Here is an 11,590-nt window from a genome sequence, read left to right on the forward strand (position 1 = left end):
TTTCGTTCTATAAAGACTCCGTTTATATCTGTTCGGACCCTTTTGTTGTGCGTCGCAATAGCACTGGTTACTGCCGGAAAACCCCTGTTATTATGATAACGTTACTATTTCGCCTTACCTCTCTCCTTGTTCACATTAAGGGGTTTGCTCCTGGTTAGCTCATGAGCAATGTCCCGTTAGATGGCGCTGTTATCAATAGTTCCTTTTTTCAGGTTTTTTCGTAAATTATGAAGAATTATTTCACCAAAAACTAGTGGCGGGAGTATCTAAGCGTAACCGATTTTTTGACCCCACACTCGAAATGAAATATTCCGCCAAAGCCGCAAACGAGGTGCTTTACTTTGAACGTCAATTGCGGCCGTATACGGACACTAGGAGCTCACGCACACACTCAAATAGACAGCGCCAGCTAGCGAAAGTCTATTGCGACACTTAGCTACCCGATCGGGGTACTCCTTCGAGTAATATTCACTTTTTATCGAGTCACGAAATTTTGTACTAACTGTACTTTACTCGAAAATTTTACTACGACCTATAAAATCTATAAGTATTTTATTGATAATTAGAAGCAGGGTCTTGGATAACTGTTCGCATATTATAATACGAGCCAAACGCCTTTCAAGTGGTCATAATATGTGTACGATAAATTGAGAAATTACCGAGATTCTGACCACGGTTTCTTGTCTTGGTTGATGGTCTTGCTATTCAGGTTATATTTATAGTTACTTTTCGTAGTTACTACTCTTGCTAAAGTGGTCATGGTCGTCGGTTGAAAATCGGTAGCAAATCTACAGGACGAGTTTCTTGGGAAAATAGTGCGGTGGTTTGTCCTTACCTTCCACGCCGCAGAGCTGGAGTTTGGAATTCGTAGTTGGCAATAGAGAGCGCTGCCACCAGGGCTCTTAGTCATCTTGTACGACACGCACAGGAATGCACAGGCAATCAAGTTTATCAAGGGCATCCGTAAAGCCAAAGTCCCTTAAGACACTGTTACACATGCTCTTTAGTAGCAAGAAAGCATGCTACTATTGAACAAATGCTAGCTAGTAGCATGTGTGAACAGGACATGCTACTATCGAGCATGCTTATTAGTGGCAAGCTCGAGACGGGGTGGAAGGGGGAAAGGTAATAAGCAAGTGTGAACGCGTTTGCTTCAGTCCAGTAACGAGCATGTGTAACAGTGCCTTTAGACATACCTAATATTTTATGAACAGTGCTTCGTGTAAGCTCTTTCTATCAAAAGAGGTAATAAAATCCATACAGAGTTTACTATCCTAATTATCATCATCATCATCACTCAATTTCTGTGGTAAGACTTTTGGTAGAGAATTAGTAATCATAAACTGCTAATATAAATTATTAATAAGTTGCTAACCATGAAAAGAGTTGACGAAGAGTTTATCTAGGCTTCTGCATCTGGATTTCTCAGTTCGTATATATAATTACTAGCTTAATCCCGCGGCTTCGCTCCCGTTGAAGAAAAAAATCTACTCTGTAGTGTAGGTATTCGAATTAAAAAAAAAACTTCTTGCACCTCTGCGATCCTCAAGGAATACGTTTGCCAAATCTCATGCATTTTTAGGCCATGTTTTGCCTTTATAGGTATAAATAAATACTTACGAAATACTTACATAACAGCAAAAGTTCACCCACTCGCCGATAACTTGCGCCGATCAAATTGCGGTAAAAATTATCCCGTGCTAATTTTGTACCTACTTATCTCTATAAATTGATTTTGTTAGGATATCATAACCGATGATTTGGCACAATCAGCAGAAGACTACGAGCAGTTCCAAAATCATCTACACTCCCTTTGTTACCTTCGAGTCGAAAACAGTTGTCGATTCGTATCATATAACTACCTATTGTAAGTATTATCTGCTAGGATTTTTTTCCGATCCAGCAGGCTTGTAGTCGTGTGTACTGGATTATTGGCAGTGTTTCCTTTGGATGTTCGTGCGATGGAACTTGCGTTTTTTTGCATTAGTTCCTTTACAAGACTTGAAGGAAAAACTGCGTTTATTTTTTTGCCTTTGTTCCTTTCGCAGTAGCATCTTCAGTTCTTGCAAAGGTACAAAGGCGGAAAAATAACGCAGTTCTTTCTTCAAGGTCTTGTGAAGGAACTAGAACTACCGCAAATAATCCGTCGTACTTGCAGACTACGGGCACGTTCAGTTTAGCTGACACGTCATCATCGGAGACAGATGTTGCATCAAACCCAATTCGAAGCAGTCAAGCTCATAGGTAGCTGAACAGTTTGGTACTTTGTCACAGCAAGCTACAGTGCTAAAATGAGCATTTCTAAAAAAGTTTGTACATTTGATTTTTTCGACTCCGATTTGGGAAATTTTACAGGTAGATAGAGTGAATCGTTCACTGAGTTTAAATAACATAGTCTCCCGAAATGTCCCAATTAATTTGTATGGAAAGTTCCTTTTTTGTTACCGCAAATCCATAGTTTTGGTAACAAAAAAGGAAATTTCCATACAAACCAATTGGGACATTTTGAGAGACTATGTTATTACGACTCAGTATCGTTCACTCTACATACCTGCAATTTTTTATCACAAATAGGAGTCGCAAATCAAATGTACAAACTTTATTTAAAAATGCTCAAATAGTTTTTTTCACACCTCTCCTTCAGAAAAGTAACTTTTCCTCCCTACCGAGAGGGAGCAAAGTACAATTTTTCTGTTCAAGGCTTTTCTAAGTGATTTATTGCAAATTCAATTTTTTTAAGTTGATAATTGGAAAGCCACGTCATTTTCTATACCATTTTGCTCCCTTGTGACACAAATAACTATTGTGTCACAAGGGAGCAAAATGGTGTATTTACGGCGAGGGCGTACATTGAATCCAGAATGTAGCGAAGGATTCTAAAGTAGAATCCTGAGCGTAATGAGGGATTCAAGTGTTAACGCACAAGATGAAAATAATTTTGCTCCCGAGTCGCTCATACAACTTTTCACACCGAGCATTAAGAAACTTGAAAAAAGTAAATTCTAAATATTATTAAAGAACAACCAGCATAGAAAATGGCGTGGCTTTACAATTATCAACTTCAAAAAATTGCATTTGCAATAAAATACTTAGAAAAGCCTTGAACAGAAAAGTTCCACTTTGCTCCCTCTCGTCAGGGAGGAAAAGTTACTTTTCTGAAGGAGAGGTGTGAAAATAACTATACATGTCCTCAAATACTAAGAGTAAAAAGGGAATGTATTTACTTTGCTACTTTTTGAGCGCTCTTTGCCTGTAGGATCTACGGCTAACTAGTCTGGTTGACCGGGCAGTGGGTATAATTAATTTGTAATTTTCCCGCTGGTACAGTAAATCCACACAGACACCCCACACTTCAGTCTACTCGTGACCACGGCCACTGTAATGTTGCCGAAACATCGAGGTAAATATTACTCGTGTGTGTTAGCGTGATAAGTCCTGTGCGTGGTATTTTGATTAATTCCAGTTTCTTTTAATTATTATGTTGCTTTATTCCTCTCATCTGTCCAAGCACGCGAGCAGGCTGCAATTACCAGGCCCATTACTGCCGTTCCGCCTGTGACAGTTGCAGTTCTACCATACAATCTTTTCTTTGGGGTAAGTAAAATGCAGTATATCGCATTAGACAGCGTTTGAGAATAATTATCAGAATCAGGGCGTCAGGTCTGCTAGTGAACAACGTCGGCATTAGATTCAGCTAATACTTTGAGAACAAAAAAAAGATATAAACTGTGATACAAGTTAAATATGCCCGCTGTCCAGTCAATCAACAAGCCAACCGTACCAAGCAAAAATTTTTTTTTGAGCTTGACTGTTAGTCAGTTTCTAGAACCTACAGTATTTAATTTTGCCCTAGGTTTCTCTGCTGTCAACCGTGCGGCACAGTTAGATCTATGTGATACGTTCCTACATAATATAATAACATGCAGTACACGCCCTCCTCCACCTCCCTCCTCCTACATGAAATAATATATATATCACACAATACCTAATAATAGTTGTTGTTGTTGTTGTTTCTTTAAAAAAATATGGCTCTGTCCATCGGAGGACAATTTTGCCAGTGTCTAGTAGTTTTTGCCGTTGTACGGTAAAAAAATTCTAGAAAACGAAATATGAGAGGTAATGGTGGATGAACGATGACAGCGCGAATAACCCTAATAATAGTTATATTTATATAGTAGGTATTTGTGACAGCTAGTCTAGCTTGTGTGACATATACTATACATACATAATAACATATTGTTTTACATGGAAGAGAAAGAGAGCGGGCGTGTATGTAAATTTATTGTATAGATATTTCACATGGACGTAGTTGTGGGGCACGGTTCGTAGCGAAGAAGTAAAGTAAAAAATATTGTTATCAATTTATATGAGGTTCCGCAAATTAACAAGTTCTCTGTCCCGAAGCAATGTGCAGCGTTCTTTTGACACGTCGCCATAGTAATGATAAGGTAATATAATATTCCCGTAGCAATTTTCATTGTTAATCTAAATGTGGTCCAAGAATAAAAATAATTATTATAATGTATGTAATAAAGTTTATTATTTATTGAAAGAACAACTCCATTATTTACATCACTGGTCATACAGCACATGTGCCTCATGGACATACCAGTAAAGCCACGCATCAAGGGTCAAGGAACCTGGTAACACCGAAACCACTCAATTATTCAAGTATTTATTTCGTTAATCTCTATCCACTCAAGACAAGATAGATACAATCGAACCAATCAAAAATATCACATACTATTACAAGTCTTTCTAGGTCAGAATAAAAGTATGTAAAACACATTTTTGAAGCATTATATTATACTACACCTCGTTGTTCCGGGGGGTCAATAGTTTGAGCGGCCCATTTAGTGAACGGCATGTCATCGTCTACTAAAAGTACAATTTATATGATATTGGAAAAATTGGAATGGTAGGTATCCGTTATCTCACTCCATATCTCGGTAATGCTGTATGCGGCATCCTATAACGCCATAGCCCACTCCATGTGAATTACTGTTCGGATCTGACAACTGTAGAGGCCTGTCCGCTAGCACATCCTAATAGTGTATTAGGGATAGACCTCCAAAATTCTGCTCATCTCATCTATATTAGATATGTTGGCTGTGGTCCCATGCCTTTCAAATGACCGGGTCCAGATGGGTTCGTGATCGAAAATCTGAACCAGCTATTACAATAATAAGTAAAGACCTTTATTTCGGACAATATGGCCCAGATTTCATTCAAAACATTTCAGTCAAGCATATTGAGTGATTTTGAAAATTGACAAATTTGAAATTTGGGACACTAGATTGGATGAAAATAAATGTACAGCCAATAAGACAGTTTTGACCAACCTAACTTCTATACTTACTTAGTGCCTATAATGTAATGCAAACTCAAAATCAAACATTATTATGATGCCACTATAATGAAAGCAGTGACGCGAAAGATACAATTTGTAAGCGGAGATCTTATAAAACTAGCTAATAGCCGCGTGCACCTACCATGCAATAGTCCTAAATACAAAAGTCAAGGTACCAGAAGCTTAAAAATATATAATTTGTAATAATAGTTACACATAATTAAAAAAAAGTAAGCTCACAATAAAAAAATATCAATATATGAGCTTATACAATTCTTCTGATTTTGGTTCTTGATTCTGGGTATCTGTATGCGAGATTGTCATTTTACACGAGTTTCCTTTTCTTCTGAAGGGCAACCTGACAGTTCAGTAGCAATGACACTCGAAAAAGAACGCCATACTACCTACTACAGTTATCGCGGCCGGCTCAGTCAAGAATGTCTCTAAAGCTAGACATGAGCAAAGTCTAAACATGAGTGATATTATTATCGATATGGATAGTCAATATTTAGTCATCCTGTGACATAGAGCATAACACCAACTCGTTTGTTAAAAAAATTGAACATATAATAATTCTACTATTTTTCTACTACAATGTTTATGTTTCACGCAGAAGAAGATTAAAACTATCGCGAAAAGACTTGTGCTAGCACGTTACTAGTGATATATATTTTGCCCGCGGAGTTAAATATAAGCTGTAACAAAAAGGCCTTAGCAGGATAAAAAAAGGTCAAGTTCGAGTTGGACTCGTACATACGAAGGGTTCCGTACGTACAATGTTTTTAAAACAGTTCACTAATAAGTTTTAGCAACGCCTAGTAACCAAAAAACGCTGGGAAAAAACACGTTTCTTGTATGACAACTCCATTTATTTTTTAATTTTACTTACTTTATTATTAGTATTTGTTGTTATGGAGGCCACAGTAATACCTACATAATCTGTCAACATTTCAAGTGTCTAGTACACACAAACATGTATGCCTAAATGGGGTAGGCAAAGCACACGAAACGTTACAGCTTCGGAGCCACTTTTAGCAATTTTAGGTTTTAAGTTTGACGAAAACGGTACAATAGTGACAGGTTGCTAGCCTGTGGCCTACGGTCCTCAGTCGCCTCTTACGACATCCACGGAAGAAATGGAGAGGTCTAATTCTAACCCATCACACGGGTAGCTATTACAGCTCAAGAGATAAAGCCCTGTGACAGACGGATGGACAGACAGACAGACAGACAGACAGACAGCAGAGTCTCAGCAATAGGGTCCCGTTGGCCTAACTATAAAAACTAAATAATAGTTACGAACCAGTAGAAGACAGACAGACAAACACACAGACAGACAGCAGAATCTCAGCAATAGGGTCCCGTTGGCACCCTTTGGGTACGGAACCCTAAAAAGGAGAAGCAACTCCCGTCAGGAATAAAGAAATATTCCGATATAAAGGGAAAAGAAAAGATTTATTCGTGACAACAGGGAAAAAAATATACAAAAATGATTTAGAAATGTGCATGTCACAAAGTGGTCACAAATCAGTCAATTTTGTTTTATTTCAGATATTTTAAAAAATGACAACTTGGGCAAAGTTATCTCAAAGGTCAAAGTTGTACGGTTTTATAGTACTTTATATATATGTACCCCTATTATCTCATCATCTGATATTACTGTAGTTTCATTCGACAAATAAAAACTTAAGATTGGTTTTTTGGAATCTTTTTGTATTTTTTATTTCAATTCCAAAATTTTTACTTTTACGGTCATCCCGTAAAACCTAAATTGAAAATACAAACTGAAATAAAGATGCACAGAAAAAACAGAAAAATAAGACCATCACTGGGAATCGAACCCAGGTCCTCGGTAATCCGTACCGCTTGCTATACCGCTACACCACTGATGGTCAAAAAATAAAAACTACATACCTGTTGGTATTCTTGTTTTTAGAAGCTCCACTAAAATTTCCACCCACGGAACGCTAAAAGAAAGATGCCTACGAAGACTTTATTTCGTTGTGTACATCATATTTATTTAGAACAAACTTTATAACACAGCGTTAATAAATAAATCAAACATAGTTAATCAGTCAGATATTCCTTAATTTCTTGCATATCAACATTCAACGTTTCTTCTTTTCTTCACCTTGAATATTGCATGACAGCACCTAGGCTACTTCAGCAATATAATGATTCCAGGCAAAATTATATGCAGTTAGTTAGCATTGAATCTGAAAGGAATTGTGTATTAATAAATACAGAAATAGTATTAGCAGACAGACTATAAGATACCTAGGTGTACGAATAAAGTGACCGATGCTTTTTAGTTACAGCATATGGACGTAAATCAGACTATCAGTAGGTAAATCCCCTAATGTACCTACATACTGTTGCACGCAACTCTGTCAGCGTAGAATTCGTTTATAAGCTATTCCGCGGGAATATTGCGATTAAAAAAAAACTACCCTATGTTTTTCTACGGGACTCAAACTATCTGTATCCCAAATTTCATCCTAATCGGTTCAACGAATTAGACGTGAAAAGGTAATAAAGAATTAAACAAACAGACTAACAAACTTTCGCATTTATAATATGAGTGGGATTATTGTCTTATTTTAAGTCATCATCATCATCATCATCATCATCGGCCTATCTTAGCCCACTACTGGACATAGGCGTCTCCAATTGCACGCCACTGAGCACGACCCTCGGCCACTCTCATCCAGTTACTGTCAGCTACCCAGTGAAGATCATCGCTCCACCTAGTCTGAGGGCGTCCCTCGCCACGCTAGGCTTTTACTCGTTTACCTTAGCAGTTATCGGTTCTTCGGCTGATATGGCCGGCCCACTGCCACTTCAGTTTGCTTCAGTTTTAAGTAATCCTATAGAAATAGACGGACGGACAGCGTAATATCAAATTATCTGAACTATGTCTTTGTGACAAAGTTTCTCCATGTCTTTCATTGAATAAAGTTAGAATTCGGCAGCGATGACATACGACCATCATCATCATCATCATCGTCATTAAGATCGGTTTGTGAACAATACTTATCTTTTTCAAAATATCCTGATATTGAATTTAGATTTTTGCTATTCCTTTCTGCCTGCATGTAAAATTTACAGAGATTAGTGATATGGAGATAGAGTTGTAAAATTAAATATATAACATTGAATACCCTGGGTATTAAAAATAAACTGGCCAAGTGCGAGTCGGATTCGCGCACGAAGTGTTCCGTACCATTATCTATACAACATTAGACATTAGCAAAAAAAAAACTTAAATATTTGTTTTATTCTGGTTTGAGTATTTGTTGTTATAGCGGCCACAGTAATACATAATCTGTAAAAATTTAAAGTGTCTAACTATTACGACTCAAGAGATAGAGCCCTGTGACAGACGGACGGACAGACAGACAGACAGACAGCGGAGTCTCAGAAATAGGGTTCCGTTGGCACTTTTTAGGTACGGAACCCTAAAAACTAAATAATAGTTACGAACCAGTAGAATTTTATGTAGGTACCTACATAATAAATCCCATTTTTTCCTTATCTTAAATTTCAGCTTTTTAGGATAAAAGGTTTGGTGTGTGCGTTGGTAAACAATAATTAAAAAATAGGACAATGATGTAATGTTCACTTCGAAACACAGACAGACAGACAGACGGACAGACAGATGGACAGATCAACAGACGGACGGACGGATGAGCCGACGGAAAGGTACACAGACAGACTCACATACGCATAAAATTAACAACCTGTGTCACTCCTAACAGAGACAAATCTAACGATGCCTCTTCTGATCTCTTTATCTCCTAACATGAGCTATTTCTCAAGACTCTGCTTCTAATTATCAATAAAATACTTATAAATTTTAAAGGTCATAGTAAAATTTTCGACTAAAGTACAGTTGGTACAACTTTATTCACCATCATCATCATCATCATCTCAGCCGTAGGACGTCCACTGTTGGACATAGGCCTCACCCACAGACCTCCAGTTGCTTCAACTGGCAGCAGCCTGCATCCACCGCGAACCTGCGGCTTTAACCAGGTCATCCGTCCATCTTGTTGGTGGACGTCCTACGCTGCGCTTGCCGATCCGCGGCCTCCACTCGAGAACTTTTCGGCCCCAACGGCCATCCGCTCTCCGTGCTATATAGCCCGCCCATTGCCACTTCAACGAGCTGATTCGCTTGGCTATGTCGGTGACCCTTGTTCTTCTACGTATCTCCTCATTTCTGATTCGGTCCCGTAGAGAAACCCCAAGCATAGCTCTCTCCATAGCTCGCTGAGCAACTCTGAGCCTATTTATAAGGCCTAAAGTAAAGCACCACGTCTCGGATCCATATGTCATCACTGGACAATAATGATGTAGTGTTCACTTCGAAACACAGACAGACAGAAAGACGGACAGACAGATGGACGGATCGACAGACGGACGGACGGATGGGCCGACCGAAAGATACACAGACAGACTAACATACGCATAAAATTAACAACCTGTGTCACTCCTAACAAAGACAATCTTTCGCTTGCCTCTTTGTCTGTTTTATCCCTATACATGAAGCTATTCTCAAGACTCTGCTTCTAATTATCAATAAATAATACTATAAATTTTTAAAGGTCTAGTAAAATTTTCGACTAAAGTACAGTTGGTACAACTTTATTCACCATCATCATCATCATCATCTCAGCCGTAGGACGTCCACTGTTGGACATAGGCCTCACCCACAGACCTCCAGTTGCTTCAACTGGCAGCAGCCTGCATCCACCGCGAACCTGCGGCTTTAACCAGGTCATCCGTCCATCTTGTTGGTGGACGTCCTACGCTGCGCTTGCCGATCCGCGGCCTCCACTCGAGAACTTTTCGGCCCCAACGGCCATCCGCTCTCCGTGCTATATAGCCCGCCCATTGCCACTTCAACGAGCTGATTCGCTTGGCTATGTCGGTGACCCTTGTTCTTCTACGTATCTCCTCATTTCTGATTCGGTCCCGTAGAGAAACCCCAAGCATAGCTCTCTCCATAGCTCGCTGAGCAACTCTGAGCCTATTTATAAGGCCTAAAGTAAAGCACCACGTCTCGGATCCATATGTCATCACTGGACAATAATGATGTAGTGTTCACTTCGAAACACAGACAGACAGAAAGACGGACAGACAGATGGACGGATCGACAGACGGACGGACGGATGGGCCGACCGAAAGATACACAGACAGACTAACATACGCATAAAATTAACAACCTGTGTCACTCCTAACAAAGACTTATTTTCTTGTCTCTGCTCTTGTCTTGTTGTTTGCTAAGATGCATCAAGGCCTTGTTGCATAGCGTGCGAAAGAAATGACCATACATACGCTCCAAAACCATAACCCCTGCCGTTTCTCACACTTATAAATAAAATAAAAAATCTTGAATCACTTCATAATAGAGTACATACAGTACATACTCGTACATATGCAGACAGACGGTGGGAAGCGACTTACTTCTATGGAGTGAAAATGTTCACGACGCAACTAAGAGTTAGGGAAATTTGGCATGTTTTCGTAGTAGGTTGCTGCAGACCACAAGTTTGGTACACACGATAAGCCATACTTTGGCCACCCAGTAGGAATTAAATTCTTACAGCCCTGCCTCTGGTGTTCTTGTAACAAATATTAATGTTTCTGACAAAAATGATAAAATAAACATACCCGTGTATCCAATTACATAGGTATTCTTTTCATCATCGAATCGTACATACATAAATAGTTTAAGAGTTGCACTCTTGCTCATTTCTCTCGTCCGCCAACTTTTTGACTTCTTGATTTGTGTTCAAACCATAATTATTCAAACATAATTGCTTTTGAATATCAATCTCATTGACTTGACGTTGTGACAAAAATGTATTATAATGACGTTTAAATTTTACTTATCTAGCCAGTTATAATAATAAAAAAAGGTACGAAAACTACTTCGATTGTGAAAACCTTTTTATTCACCGAGCCTAGATTTAGCGGCCGTAAAAATGCCGTGATATGTAGGAATTTATTTGAGCCTCACTGTAAAACTTGATATTCATACATACACATGCAATGTATGTTGATTGTAGACCTTATTTTTTAACTAATTAGTTTAGTGATTACACCTAGCATCTTTATTGTGAGAATAAATATGCTTTATTTAAATTAGTGGCGCTACTGTCTACGTAAGAGTAAATAACTAATATCTGTTCAGAATTTGTAAGTTGAATTTAAACCACTTGTCCTAGATCGAAG

General features: G+C 38.6%; 1 long non-coding RNA gene across 1 annotated transcript; it reads right to left on the reverse strand.

Moving 5' to 3' along the window:
- Positions 1 to 4,662: 4,662 nt before the first annotated feature.
- Positions 4,663 to 11,360, reverse strand: LOC141432106 (uncharacterized). Its single transcript, XR_012451795.1, has 2 exons — positions 11,027 to 11,360; positions 4,663 to 7,566 (listed from the first exon to the last, which is right to left on the reverse strand). It is a non-coding gene; the product is annotated as an uncharacterized lncRNA (long non-coding RNA).
- Between the last annotated feature and the right edge of the window lie 230 nt (positions 11,361 to 11,590).

This window comes from Choristoneura fumiferana, chromosome 10, assembly GCF_025370935.1.
Source record: "Choristoneura fumiferana chromosome 10, NRCan_CFum_1, whole genome shotgun sequence".
In the NCBI taxonomy this organism is placed as follows: domain Eukaryota; kingdom Metazoa; phylum Arthropoda; class Insecta; order Lepidoptera; family Tortricidae; genus Choristoneura; species Choristoneura fumiferana.